The following is a 15,553-nucleotide window of genomic DNA, read 5'->3' on the forward strand; positions in this document are numbered from 1 at the left end:
TTAAAAAAAAAAGAAATAATTTTAATCGAATTGTCTATCTGTAGAATGTAAGAAGTCATATGTTTTCTTAAGCAGTTATACCCTAAATCCTTCTTTAAACTGCAGATTTGATAAAGGGATAAGATCGTTGTCTTCTACTGGAAGATCTCAAAGCATTTTTCCCAGAGCAACATACTCATTTCCAGACATTAGCTGGGGCACACAATTGTTTGTATAAGCTTCCCCTGATTGCAGCTGGCATAGTCCTAGAAAGACACACGGCCTTCAGCCTCTGGTCCACCAGCACCGCACTGGCTGACACTTCTGAAGCAGTGGTGTGAAACCACGAAGCAATGGTTTCACACAATAATCTTGCTTTAATAATAGAGAACTTGTGCCTGGCCTGAAACCACACTTTCTCCCAAGTAAATTCCTTGGAAGAGCAGATTCTTTGGAAAAAAAAAAAAAAAAAAAATAATAATAATAAAATAAAATAAAATAAAATAAAATAAAATAAAATAAAATAAAATAAAATAAAATAAAATAAAATAAAATAAAATAAAATAAAATAAATAAAAAATCTACACAGTAAATCTGAGCAAAATCTCCAGATACTACTTGTGCAGCATGTTACAGAAGGACAGATGTTTCATGGGAAAGGTGAAGTACTGCCAGTGTGACAGAGCAATAGCTGCAGCACTTTCCTCCAAAGCTACATTTAAAGCTTATAATCCTACAACCTATATCAAACTCGTTGTCTTACTTCAAGCAGATTGTTCCAATTCACTATTTTCCAGAATGTCCACAATCCCAGACTGGGAATATTTCACAGCACTGGGCACAAAGCTTCATAACCAAGCTGTTTTTCCACTTTGCTCTGAATGCACAGAGTGGGCACGTGTGTCAGCAATCCAGCTGTGTGCCTCCCATTCCCCTGCTCTGTTCATACATGGCTCTGCTGCCTTTACTTCCCCAAGCAGCTCTGCTGGCAGAAGATAGAGCCCAAACCAGAGCTGACCTTCATCTTGTACTTTTGGCAGTGAATCTTCAAATCCTCAGCAAAGGTTCTTCTTTTTCACACATCAAAAATCTGCTGCTTCTTGTAAGAAACAGAACATTTCTTTGAATGCTGTAGTCATGGCACAGTAGTGCCCCTGTTTCCCAAAGCTCACTTCCCAATGTCACTTACACCTGTGACTCTTCATGCTTTGAGGAGCTCTGCTTGGTGGCTGTGGCAAAGCGACCCCCCAGGCAGAATGAGATGGCAGCAGTGGACTCAGGAGGCAAGCTCTGCCCTGCGGGTTTCTGGTTTCAAGAAGCTGGCTTAATCTGCGCTAGGATGTTTTTTGTTTTTTGTTTTTTTTTTTTTTTTTTTTATCAGGGGAGCTCTTGCTCCCAAGTCTGCCATTTTCTTTGTATGTCATGTACCAAACACCTTCCTAGTTCACACCCTTCATTACACTTACATTTTCCTACGTTTCTCAATAATTTCCTTCATAAAAGATTGGACAAGTGCATTTCGCACAGGTATTCCTACAGTGCTAAGATTTTGAACTGCATGATTTATAATATGATATTGAACAAACTCCTAGCGAATAAACATGGTTTTCATCACCTGCATAGCCGCGTGATTTTGTTAAACTCCCTGAACACAAGGGTCCCCTGTGAAATCTATGTCGTAATATTTTGGAGGGCTTTTCCTTTTTGCTTCATTCAAAATATACATGAAACTTCCTGGAGATCGCTTTTCTTGGGCACAATTAGGGAAGGCTGCCTTTATCCCTCTCACACAGCCCTGGTAGCGGCGCTGCCCCTCAAAGCCAGCGGCAGCAGCGGCTCCGCAGGGCGTAAGGCTGGGACACTACCGAGGGGCTCGGGGCCGGGGCTGGGGGCTTGGGTTTGGGGGCTCGGGGACGGAGCTGGGGCTTTGGGGCTAGGGCTGGGGCCCGGGGTGCCGTGGCCCCGCCGCCCGCTGCTGCCCCCTGCCGCTGCCTGCCCGTGGGTGCTCCCACGCCGCCGGCCGGGCAAATTTGGGCGATTTTCCAGCAGCTCGGACACAAGTGAGGTGTGGGGGGGGGATGCTTGTGATGCGAAGCTGTGCCAAGTGTCTCAACCGGGCACCAAACCACGCAGCCGGCGCTTCCCTAGGTTAGAGAAGTATTCCCAGTGTACACCCCCGGGTCAGGAGCTGTGAGTGAAAATGATATTTCTCTGGCCGTTTCACAATGATTTCTGGTAACTTTAGGCTAACAAGCCTTCTCATTACTTTAGCTTAACAGCCACCTATAGAGAAGGAGAGCGGTGGTCACTTGCTGTACTATTAGTATGTTTTAAATGAACTGAAAATACATTCAGAAATTCCAGCAAGTGACTGTGCTCCAAAATAAATTCTGACTACAAAATAAACAAACAAACAAAAAAATACATATATATATATATATATATATATAAAGTTCTGCTCCACTCTAAAATAAATAGCACTACATGGGTTATTACACCAGCACCCCCAGGCTCTTCAATGTAGGAAAATAAATAATGTATGAGTTTATTTATTAACTGAACATAAATATGACTTTAGCAGTAATGACGTTATAGACATCAGCAAAATAATACATGAGTAATGTAACAAGTGAATTAGAGAAATACTACAGAGAGAAATCCTGAAATAGCGGGCAGTTTCAGAGCCTCTCCTCCAGGTTACTTGAGCTGCACTAGCTCTTAGTAGGGAAAGGTTGCTGGTGGGACACAGAACACTATGGGCTCTGCTGCTACACACTAGCCAGGGGGAAAAGAACTATGAAATAATGGAGCCCATTGCTAGATTTATTTCTTGCGCCAAAATTAAATATATATATATAGTGCCAGTGTGTATGTGCATGTGCAAAAATAACTGAATATCCAAAATAAGCCATTTAAAAAGGTCCAGTAATGCCTCCCAGCCCCTCTGCAGAGGTCTCAGTGAGGTCAGCAGTAATTCTGCCTGGAAAAAATATAAAATGTGTGACTGTTTTCAAATGGAAAAGTGCAACAATAAGGGGAAAATCTCAAGACTGAGAGCACTTCAGCAAGTTTCATTGATAAAAGGTGATGTCTACTGCACATGGCTCTGCTGGCCAAGCCTGTCACAGCTCTGCACTCTGGCCATGTGGCAGTGTACTGGTATGGGTTGCTGTCCCTGCACCCAGAAGTGAGCTCCCAAACTGGTTATTTTGCAGCTGGTTTTCTCAAGACAGGAATAATTCAACTTCTGGGTACTTCTTCCTTCTGGGAAAACAGATGATAGTATTTAGCCATACAAAGGTTGAAATGAAAATTTCAAAAACTTTGTTAAGTTACCCAGTTAAAAGATATATTGTGATAATGTTTTCTAATAGGATGATTTTATTCCTTTATGAGAGTAAACGTACAGATGCTATTGCTAAGGGAAACTTGACTCTTGCTTTTTTTTTTTTTTTTTTTTTCCTTTTTTTTCTTTTTCCAAAGCTTGGACAAAATGGAAAAAATGCAGAGGTTACATATGTTAGATCTGAGTATAAAACATATCCTCAGATAATGATGTTTGTAAGTGAAGTTCACTCTAAAAAAACTGGATGCTGTATAAAGGAAGCTAAATCCCTGTGAAGAACAACATCCTCCTTGTCACTTGTGTCTCTTCTGGCACCTGTAACATAAAATTGCAGTAACAGTGACATGATCCTCACTGCCCATCCACACCATAATGGGATGGCACAGCACAAAGTTCAAGTCTTTCTCAGTGAAGCCATTAACCCCCTTCATAGATACAAAATTAAAAAAAAAAAAATCTTAATTGCAATATTGTCATCTTTTGATCTTTCCATGGACTGCAGTTTGATGTGCACACTGCTTTGGGCTTGTACACTGCTTTGGGTCTCCTTTGGGTACTCCTCTATGATAACCTGGGTCTTATTCTAGCTATATTCACTCCTATCCTTATTCTTTTTTAATACTTTTCTGCCTGCACCTTCTCCTTAGCTTCGTTTTACAGATCTACCTGGACAGTGATCGCCAGTTATCTTCCATGCACACGAGTATGAGCACAGTTAGCTGCTAATTTCCACCTACTGCATTTTCATCTTGTCAGTTGATTTTCTCTTATGAACCTAGCAATTTTTTTTCAGCCTGGGTTGATGGAGCTGACACACTTTAGCCCAACCCTTCTCTATAGAGAAATATGGTTCACAGTGCATACTTTGCTGCATCTGCCAACATTTATGTCTCTATGGAGAAAGAGTTTCTTCTGTCTAAGAGTTGTTTATTTTTACATTAGATGACTGGGAAGGAATTGTACTCACTATAGAAACAGCTTTATGCATCCTGTACTTGTTATGTCTTCATATCTAACACACTTCTGAGCACAGGATAAATTATTATTAATAATGAAAGACATAGGAGTGAATGGCCGGGATGCCTGCATCACTTGGCCTCAGTGTCTGGAAGCTGCAGCCTTGCAAAGGCACCTGCAGCCTCTCTCAGCTCAGTGCCCCTGCCTTCGCCCCTTGGCTGGAGGAGACACCATGGGGAATCTTTGCTTATCCGCCTCTCATCTCATGCCATTTAAGCTCCATATTCCCTTCCTACAGCTAAAGCTCAGACCTCTTTCTGAGAAACCATGATAAAATTTGTACCCTCTAGGTACCCTGACAAGTAGGCAGTTTCTCAGCATTGTTATAAATGTGTCAAGGTGGACCTTAAAAGTGGGCTTTCTACCCAACTTTTACTTATGCACTTGATGGCATTTTCATGTAAATCTTAGCTTTTGGTCAGCCTCATTAGTACCTGTGTCCTGTGAGGCACAGCCATGCACAGCATACAGGAAAATGTCCCTACCTGATGCCAATTTTGTTGCAGAAGAGGAGAGTTTCTGTATCCTCTGACACTTGCAGATATGAACAAATTTTTTGTACAAGTTCTAGCAACACGTTTTTTCAATATCTTGTTTTGAACTGCAGCTTCTACACATCTCTTTGTTTCCAATACTATGTTGGTCAGTACTCTGACCTGTTTGTATCTGAAAGAAATGCTGGCAGTGCCAATTCTGTGAGGTTGTGGCAAAATACCGAAGTTTTTCCCAACATCTTCTCTGGCAGCTGGGCATTTCAATGCTGCAGTGAGGAAAATAACACCTCATACTGTAGTATTTGCCCTGGAAGTGGACGAAATAAAAAAATAGCTGTGACTGCAATTAACTTCTTTTGCTCTGGAGGATTCTGCCGCTTCAAGGAGGCCCGGAGCAGGCCTGGTGCTGCTGCTGCAGGCCTGGAGGGGCTGGAGCCCCACCTTGGCGCAGCCACCCTGAGGGCACCCACTGATCACAGGGGATGTGTGACCACCTCATGTCCATTTCAGCTGGTGTGGAGAGCGCACACATACCCAGAAACACCTCCTGAGAAAGGCCAGTAAAGGCAACATGAAAATCCAAAGAAATACTGAGGGGCCTGTTGCTGGACTAAACCTTACGACCAGCTGCTCTTGTGCAAAGTGGCTGCTGTACACAGCACTTCTGCAAGTGGAGCAGTACATTTCTTCTTCTCTTCCTGCTTTCCAAACTTTATGTTGTTCAGGGAACACTTCTTTCCTGTGAGGATGACTGAGCCCTGACCCAGGCTGCCCACAGAGGCTGTGGAGTCTCCTCGCAGGTCTCCTAAAGTCGCCTGGACATGGGCCTGGGCCCCCTGCTCGGGGTGGCCCTACTGGGGCAAGGGGGAGCAGACAGGCCCGGGGGGCCTCAGCCCCGCTGTGATGCTGTAATCCAGTGATACCACATCGTGTGTGTCCACTTCATCCCTGAACTTCCAAGGGAGGAATTTGAGGGAAGTTGCTCTTCAGGCTGGTTGGGGTCATCTGGAGAGCAATTCCCTGCCTCAGTCCATAATGGCTAGTACAAGAGCACTGCTTCTAAAATCACAGGTCTTCTGAAATCACTTTCACCTCCTCTGAAACAGCAAGCTGCATGTTAGAAAAAAATAACAATAATCATGTGAAATCTGGGCTGAAATTCTCACAAATTGATGAGACTGCAGCTTTGGAAAAAAAAAAAAAACGCAAAATATTGCGAAATGCCTGGTGCGGTAATTACAAATTGGCAGCACGGTAGGACTTGTACACCTGAAATGCCTGTCTCATCAGCCAGCCTGCTTCAAGTACAAATGGTTGTTTGTTCTCAACATTAAGATCGGAAGATAAAGGGAGCTGGCAGAGCCCAGGAATGCGGGCTGTTAAGCAGACATCCCCCACCCATCTCAGCTCACACTTTTTGGGCAAACAGCTGCCCTCCCCCCTGGCTAGCTTCCCCAGCAGGGATACACCAAAAGTCACCTTTTAATTACAAGAGATCCAGACTGAGAGTTTTTATTTACTGCTTTAAGTTTGCAAATCTCAACATGCACTATTTTTAGCGTCTGCAAAGGTGGACCACGATTGACTTGGGACGGTGGCACACAGAGCAGCATATGCACTGGTTGGTAGCATTCACTCATTTCACATAAAACAACATTTGGCGGGCTAGGACCCTCACATACAAAGGGGGCTTGCATACAATAACTAGTACCAGGCTACTTGCAAGCTAACTTTTTTTAATTGTCAGTGATTCTTGTTACAGCAAGATTGCAAATGTTTGTTTAAACACAATCTTCTGTCCTTTCCAGTGCCTGCTGAGCACTCAGATGTGTTTAAATCCCTGTTGGTGACTCTTGAAGTATGAATGTGCTAAGATACAGAGCATTTGTCGTTGTACACACTGTTTATATTGGTGCCATTGCCTGTGGCCGAAACAATCAAACTTTCTTCTCTCCAGGGGCCAGAAGAGAGATGGCCCTTTCAAAGCCTGACTCTAACATCAAAACTGGCTTTGCAAACTCGAGATGAATTCATCAGTTTTGAGGAGGTTCCCCTTCCTGCATCACTGCGTTCACCTTTGAAAAACCTTGTGCTGAGGTAGAGCTTTTCTTTATCTTTTGGCAGGATTTCTAGAAAGCGGGCATCCATGGCAGCTGCTGCTTGATGGTTGGTAGCTCCCTACTAGTGCCAGCTTGGAGGGAAGGATAGAGCTGGTCCTCTCATACAGCCATCAAGTGAAGGAGAGCAGAACCTCAGGCCAGCAGTGGAGACCAAGCTGTGTCTGTGTGGTTGTATCCTACGTGCCAGGTGCTTTGTGGGAACAGGGTATGCAGAAACCATCCATTGTCACACTGTGATGCTGTTACACGCTGTTAATCAAAAGCAGGTTTAATACAACAGAGTCATTGTCATGTTTCAATGAAAGCCACTTCCTAATGGTCACAGCATCAGAAAATATCTTTACAGCAGAGATGTTGTGTTTCAGTGAGGTATTTACATTGCAGACCAAAATGGACAGCAGACACTTGGGTCTGTCCCATGGCCTCCTACCATAGCAAGCTCCTGTCAGCTTTTCAGCACTGGGAAGCTGCAAAAACCATCTGGTAAGGGCTGAGAACAGGACTGGTTTGTTACAACAACCTTTTTCTTACTTTAAAGAAGTGTGAGAGGCCTAAACAATGGACAATTCCTCACCAGAAATATTTCTATCCAGTGTGTTTGTAGGTATTACGTCACCCTTGGCTCAGGATCTTAGTGCCTTGCTCCATATATAGTATATCTAGAACAATATTCAAAATCCAAATGGAGCTACTTATAGTTTTAACCCAAGTTTTTTTTTTTTTTTATTGTGCAGCTTTACAACTGGCTTCTATGTCTTTCTGAGAAAATAACAAAATTAAAATATGATCCTGAATGACTAAATGACATTGAAAATGCTCCCAAAAAAGATATTCTTGGGATAACTAGTGGATAAGTTATGCTTTCAGGGAAGAACTAGTTTTCACAGAACTTAATACTGACCTTTCACATAAAAACCCACTCTACTTACCTGTTAGGGTGAAGGGAATATCTTCCAATTATATGTAATTTTTTCAATTATGTCAATTTAAATAACACTTAAACCAATGACTTCCAGCACCTTCAGGTTCAAATAAGTTACAACATCTTATAAACGTATTAAAATTTTTAATTTCACCTGAAAATATCCATTTAGTTCAGATAATATTTATCTAGTTTCATTGTTAAAGCCACTTCACAGGTTAGACAAATATTATGGTAAGTTCCATTTCATGGACAGGGAAACTGAGGCACTAAGGACATAAATGCTGCACTGGGGACTGAAAAGGGTGACCACAGGGCTGGGACCCAAGCTCTGCGGTTTTGTCTTCTTGCCCTGCTGTAAAATGACTCAGCCCTGCGTTCATTCTCTTTAAAGACAGCCTGTTTACTTTGACTGCTCCAGGGACTGTGTGATTAGCCAGGAGAACAAATGTAAAAGGCAGCATGTGTATTTAGGAAAGAAAGAAGATTGAAAAGGTATGCACAATAATGCTGAGTGCTTTGGAAATCACTGCCATTAGGTCAGATTATGTCTGTCATCAAATCCCACCCTAGAGCAGAGCCCAGAGGCCTATGATCAACTCAGATCTGCTCCCAGCTACGGGGAGCACAACCAAGCTTTGCCTATACAGTGATGCTCTGCCAGGTTAGTCCTGTTGAGGGGGTTTAGCAAGCACGCATGGAGATGCTGGCTCTGTGCTCGTAGCAGTCAAACACCTCTGCTCAACCCTCTGCTCAAGTGCTCAACTCTGCTCAATAAATAAACATCTATTGGCCACTGAGATTTGAGATGTGAAACGTGGAATTCAGCCATTTGTGATGTCGATTTATCTTTTGGCAGTTTTGGAAAATTACAGCCACTAAGGGAGAGTAGCGATCTCTCATAAATTTCCTAATTCATTGAAGTCAGCGCCGTGGTGAACTGCTAGACTGGCAAAGGCACAAAGCCAGCTGACATGGGAGAATTACGTCACTGTCACTCATGTCATCCAGTCATCAGTCCTAAAATACAATATGTTAAATGCCACTAAACCAAAACTGAACCAAGTAATTCACTCGCACCCTCTATATCTCATAGGCCTAAGGGTGTTTCTGTACTCTTAGTTTTCAGGAATTTCAAATATCATGCTATTCGGATCAAACAAAGTTCCTAAGAAAATACCTGATGGGAGAAGAGGCTTTTCCTCCCTGCCACCATGATGCCAGCTTGTGCCACCATGATGGTGCAAAGTCCTGCAAAGCCCAGAGCAAAGAACAGAGGAAGCCCCCAGATGTGGCTCTACAAATGGGGTGACCCACAGCCTGGGCACCAGCAGCACTTTCTTTAAGTGACGCAAATGTTTAAGAAAATCACAATAAGCATCTAGGTCACCTCTGTGAGGGTTCTCCTGATATTTTGCCTCCAAGCTGCCTGGATGGTGTTTGGGGGTGGCCCTCCCCAGGCAGCCCCACATGGGGCAGCGCTGCTGTGCCCAGCTGCATGCCCAGGGCAGGGAGGACATGTGCAGGGTGGGGGACAAAGGCACAGCACCTATGGGAGGACATGATGCCAGGGCCTGCTGCTGTCCAGGCAGCTGCAGGGACTGCTTTTGCTGGTGATACAGGTTGTCGTCTGGTGCTACCAGCGGTATCTTCTGGCCTGCAGCTGGGCACTTAGGGTCACACTTGGATACGCATTTGTGGGTAGCTGCAGGGAAGCAAGCACCCCACCTGTAAGCTCCACCCTGGGACGAACGCTTGGTGAAACCAGAGGCTGCTCTCCTGGGAGCTGCCCTGCAAACCACAGAAAGAGGGCTACTTCTGTAGGAGGCAACAGTCACTGCACCTGTCTTTGGGAAAGGGGTTGTGAGCAGACAGATCTACGGACCTGGCTGCAGTTAGGGTCTTGTTTGGACTGTCTTTGGGCAAGTGGGATCCTACTGCAGAGAGAATGAGGAGAGAACCAGAAAGCATTCCTATGTTACATCCTAGTGAGATAACATGATAGTGCTCCATGACCTCCATGATGAGATTTAATGAAAGGTTTCCCCATGATTTGAGTGGAGCTTTCTGGGAAGTAAACATCAATTTATAATTTGTTTACTGTAAAAGAAGTTTCTGAATAATTTTGGGTAGTAATCTAGCATGAAACCTGAACATCAGCTTTCCCATACGGAGCACTACATCAGGCGGACCAGGAGAGGAAATCCCTCTCCGTGCAGTGGCAGCCAGCCCTGGTGCTGCAGGGTGCCATGTGGGGCTGTGGTCCTGGGAGGTGGTCTCAGACACAGCAGGTCACCTGCACGGGGACAGGCAGATCATATCCACTTGTCAAAAACGTGTGCTCCCTAGACATGGGCTGGTTGTGATTAAGCTTTTATCCCACCTCAGGATTCTCTTGATAAAAAAAAAAAAAAAAAAAAAAAAAAAAAAAAAAAAAAAAAAAAACAGGGAAGGCACACATCTTCCCAGGACCATCCACCAGTTGGGACTGGGCACAGTGGTGGTGCCTGCCCACACCTGTGCCTGGAGCAAGGGCTTTGCGTGACAGGCAGATGGCTCTCAATAGCAGAACAGAAATGTACACATGCATTATCTGCACAAATCAATTCACCAAGATATCATTATTTTCACCTGCCCTAAAACTTCCTAGTGGAAAGATAGACCCCTCCCTAGTGAATGTGAGCCTTCTGGCACTGTGCTTGCCTTCAGCTACCTTCAGGGACTCAGAAGTCATATATAGCTCCATAGGGACTGAAGCCACCCTTCTCCAGGAAGTCAGAATGAATTCCCCCATCTCACAAGGAAACATTTTTCAGCAGAACTCTTGCTGGCAGACACAAAATATGAGGAAGGACTTTTTGCAGACCCATTTCCTACATGCCCATACAATGTTTGCTTGACAGACACAGAACATTGTTAGTATAAGGAGCACGCTGGTAATATGGCAAACTGCAAACTGGTATAGGAATTCATCCGATACTGAAGGCTGAGACACCTTCTCCCAGTTTTAGGGATTAGTCTGTATAGCAAGTCTCACATGTCCCTTTCAGAGGTGCTAGATGAGGTGGCCATGGGGATGCTTTGCTGCTAATCTGGGAATTCATCTGATGCCCAAGAGCTGGATAGCAGTGGCAGAACTCAGCCCATTTAGTTCCAATTTTTTTAGAAGTCAATTCTCCAGAGTCAAGGGGTTACTGCCCTCTTTAGGGACAGAAACAATAAAAGGAGTTTATCTTCTCTGAGGCAAGAAAATGTTCCAGCAATATTAATTAGTGAAATAGCTGTCATAAAAGTGATATTTCCTGAACCTCCTGGAAGGAGTCTTGCTTTAATCACAGAAGGTAGATCCCAGTTAAAGGTCTCACCACTGACTAGTCTTGTTTCCAGTGGCTGAAAAACTCAGCATGAAAACTAATTGCTTCCAAGATTTGCACTAAATACCTGCATGAAATAAAAGTGGCTGCACGGTGCATGAGGAAAGATAATGCAAAGACAAACAGAACTGGCTGGCAGTTAGGACAGACCTGCACTTGGTATCCTTTGGTAAAGGAGGTCCCAGCAGACACTGACAGCTCAAAGAATTCAGATTTGCAAAATGACAGAAATACCAGACCATGGTGTCCATGAAATTGAGACAATTATGGTAGATATCACTAGTGTTTTTTTTTCTGCAGTACATTCATAGTAGCCCTACCACATTAATGCTACCAGTTTGGGAAGTGAGAATCAATTAGTAGATCCAACCAAATTGCATGATTTTTTTTTCATGGGACTAGAAGATATCAGAGATCATCAGTGTCTTGGTAATTCTTAATGTCAAGAAGTTTTTGCACTGAATCTCGAGCGCTGACCACCTGAGCCCTCTGTTCACAGGAGCAGGATCAGCAGTGCTTCACACTTCTCCCTTCAGCATGCGATCACACAGGAAAGGCTGCCAAGGGTGAGGATGGATCACACCTCCCTGCTTCATGTTGAGATCTATGTGCTGGTGTAGTTTTCAGGTAAAACATTTCCCTTCATAATATAGCTAGAGTTGGAAAAAGGTTTAGGAGGAACAAGTAGCTTGACTTCAGAAAATTGGAAAAGTACCTCCCTGGGAATATGGGCGCGTTAGAGTATTTTGGCTGACTAAGTGAATTTGCATCAGATTTCACTTCTTCAACAAAGCAATTGAAAAGTGTTTTCATTCTTTTTGGCTGTTATTTCTCCAGAATCTGCCTGCCAGGGTAATTGTCTAAGATGGAGAGTGACTGAGATCTGTTTTGCAAACACGAGTATAATGAAGTTTTAATATCTGGCGTGTCCACAGCAATACCCTAGAATCCCCATAAAATAACATACACAGTCAGGAAGAACAACAAACATCTCCTGGGTTGTCACCAAGGAGTCTCTGGCTTCAGTGCCTTGGTGCAGTTAAAAAAAAAAAAAAAAAAAAAGATTTAAAAGATTTGAGATGTCAGATTATAATTATCCATGATGGCAAAACAATGGTCATAATGAGAAAACAATGCTCTTTGGACTTCAACTCAGTGTAACACCCGCCTCTTCCTCTCTCCATTCCTCTGACTGTGTGAATTAAAAATAAAAGATGACCCGGAAGAGCAGGCGTGGTGCCCATTGCAGAGGGTGTGTTCCCAGCTGTGCCACACCAGTACCATGGTCCTGCTCCAGGAGCCTGTCTGGAGGCCCCTGTGCCACAGCAAAGTGCATTTTGGGCCCACACCAGCTTGCAGGCAGAAGGATATTGGATTATTTTTTGCTTTGACAACAGGAAGTCTGAGGCAAGGCATTTCCTATTCTTGTTCCAGCATTATATGAATGGCCTTTAAAAAGTGTTTCGGAGAAGTAAACACAAAGGAATTTCATACAAAGGAATGGTTTTTAACAATGCCCCTGTTTTTTCCATGTTCAGCTGTGTGGCTGGGCTGACTTGTCTCAGCTGGCTCCCTTGAAAGTTAGTGCAGTTCTGTGCACATCGTGCAGTTGTGAACGTGTTCCTCTGTAGCCCTCCTTTTGATCATACAATCATTAAGGCTGGAAAAAACCTCCAAGACCATCTGGTCCAACTGTCCCCCTGCCACCAATATCACCCACTAAACCATGTCCCAAAGAACCATGTCCAACCTTTCTTTAAACACCCCCAGGGTGTTTAAACACCACCTCCTTGGGCAACCTGCTCCTGGCTGCCTCTAGATCTGTGATCTCCTCGTCTCCTGGTCAGAAAGCAGGAGGGAAGAAGGATGGAACATGTGCTTTACCCTATCTGTGAATGGATAGCCATGTAGCAGTCCCATATGTTTACAGGTATCTGAACCTATTTGGGGTAAGCTTTTTGCTCCTGTGAGGTATTTTTTGTTTGTTCATTCATAAATAAATGGTCTGAGCAGACAGAAAATTGTTTTTAATAAGGATTTTCCACTGGTTTTAAAGGACTGGATGAGGTCTCAAAACCATAGATCACAGAAAGAGACATAGGAAAAATGTGTATTAGCAAACAGTTTAATGGTAAAGCCAAGCAATTTCAAAAAGAGAAACAAGGAGCCAATTGTTAACAGTAGGGGGACATCAGCTCAAAATTTAACGCCTTTTCAGATGCAAAAAAATATATATATTTGGTCTAATAAATGATTTAATGCTCCTGTCTAGCCTTCAGTAATATGTGGAACAAGGCAACCTCTCATCAAGTAAGGACTGTTTCTTACCTTTAAATGTTTTATATGGTCATAGTCTAAATCTATTAGGTAGTAAGTGTTCATTCCAATATGAAAACCCATATATCCCAACAAAAGAAAAACTGTAAAACGTTTTACTTTTTCTCTCATAGTTCCAGTAGACCTGTTCTGATTATGTTTTCCTCTACAAATCTGCTTTGTCTTTGGAGTTATAGACTCTGAATATCTGTATATTGTCTATCAATCAGTGCTTAGTTGATTTATAAATACTCCCTTTAAACTCCTGTAAGTCTCCCAGCCTTTGTGCAGCTCTGTAAACTTTGATAGAGGATATTTGGGAAAGAACATTTAAATGATTCAAACATTGCCTGAGTTTTTCATAGGTCCTCCGCAGAGAAATGATATTCATCTGAAAAATCACCTTAATTTGCATCACATGGGAAATGGGGAAAAAAAAAAAAAAGTGAAATGCCCTCCTCATGGTCATGCAACAGTTTGGTGAAAGAATAGCTTCTTGACCCTAGTCCCAGGCCTGACCTTAAACCATATGCCAGGTGGATGTATATCTCTTCAGGATTGCCATACTGATCTCATCTCTGGCATTGCACTCACTGCTTTTTTATCTGTAATTATGTACTGACATAATTATCCTTCATTACATAGAGTGCATGCTGTGCACACACAGACAGGAAAATGAACTGTGCTGTGCTGCTGGGGTGTGCTTTATTCTGACCAGAGGTAAAATTTAGCCACCATCATCAGTGTGAAACGTCGCAACACAGGCCAGTCGCACTGAGTGCAACATAGAACAGTTAAGGGACGGGGTTTTCTTTTTTGGGATAGAACTGTCCTGATGTTGTGGTTTGCAGTTCATCCATAAAGCTGCAGTGCCTTTTTGTGTCTTCTCACTTCCCTTCTACCATTTTCTGCAATATTCAAGCATCTTCTGAAATAGGAGTGATAAAATTGCTATCACTAAGGCTTTCTGCTTGGTTCAATTTGCTTTCCCTTGTCATCTACCTGTATTTACTTCTCCTTTGTGAGGATATCAATAGACAAAATATAAAATCTTAGGCAATCAAAGTATAGTAAATTACTTCTTAAGTCATCAGATGAAAGTCAGTTCTTTACCTTGTGAGGAAGAGGTAAATGAGGATAAGGATTCCTGGCCTGAAGACCACCACACTCTGCTTCATCCATGAGAAAGGGGAGGAGAGGGAGAGGGAGAGGGAGAGGGAGAGGGAGAGGGAGAGGGAGAGGGAGAGGGAGAGGGAGAGGGAGAGGGAGAGGGAGAGGGAGAGGGAGAGGGAGAGGGAGAGGGAGAGGGAGAGGGAGAGGGAGAGGGAGAGGGAGAGGGAGAGGGAGAGGGAGAGGGAGAGGGAGAGGGAGAGGGAGAGGGAGAGGGAGAGGGAGAGGGAGAGGGAGAGGGAGAGGGAGAGGGAGAGGGAGAGGGAGAGGAGAGGAGAGGAGAGGAGAGGAGAGGAGAGGAGAGGAGAGGAGAGGAGAGGAGAGGAGAGGAGAGGAGAGGAGAGGAGAGGAGAGGAGAGGAGAGGAGAGGAGAGGAGAGGAGAGGAGAGGAGAGGAGAGGAGAGGAGAGGAGAGGAGAGGAGAGGAGAGGAGAGGAGAGGAGAGGAGAGGAGAGGAGAGGAGAGGAGAGGAGAGGAGAGGAGAGGAGAGGAGAGGAGAGGAGAGGAGAGGAGAGGAGAGGAGAGGAGAGGAGAGGAGAGGAGAGGAGAGGAGAGGAGAGGAGAGGAGAGGAGAGGAGAGGAGAGGAGAGGAGAGGAGAGGAGAGGAGAGGAGAGGAGAGGAGAGGAGAGGAGAGGAGAGGAGAGGAGAGGAGAGGAGAGGAGAGGAGAGGAGAGGAGAGGAGAGGAGAGGAGAGGAGAGGAGAGGAGAGGAGAGGAGAGGAGAGGAGAGGAGAGGAGAGACTGATATCACATAAGCTGTTTAGCCGCACATCTGCCATTAAGGGTACTGGTGCCAGCAGTGCCGCTCAGAGGGCT

At 44.1% G+C, this 15,553-nt stretch overlaps 1 long non-coding RNA gene across 2 annotated transcripts in view; it reads right to left on the reverse strand.

Moving 5' to 3' along the window:
- Positions 1–2,443: 2,443 nt before the first annotated feature.
- LOC137864873 (uncharacterized) overlaps positions 2,444–15,553 on the reverse strand; it is a 36,340-nt gene continuing 23,230 nt past the window's right edge. For both annotated transcript variants that reach the window (XR_011101666.1, XR_011101667.1), the window contains one exon: positions 2,444–7,205. This is a non-coding gene — a long non-coding RNA (uncharacterized lncRNA). The remainder of the gene's footprint in view (positions 7,206–15,553) is intronic.

The sequence above is a fragment of the Anas acuta genome, chromosome 15 (genome assembly GCF_963932015.1).
Source record: "Anas acuta chromosome 15, bAnaAcu1.1, whole genome shotgun sequence".
Taxonomy (NCBI): domain Eukaryota; kingdom Metazoa; phylum Chordata; class Aves; order Anseriformes; family Anatidae; genus Anas; species Anas acuta.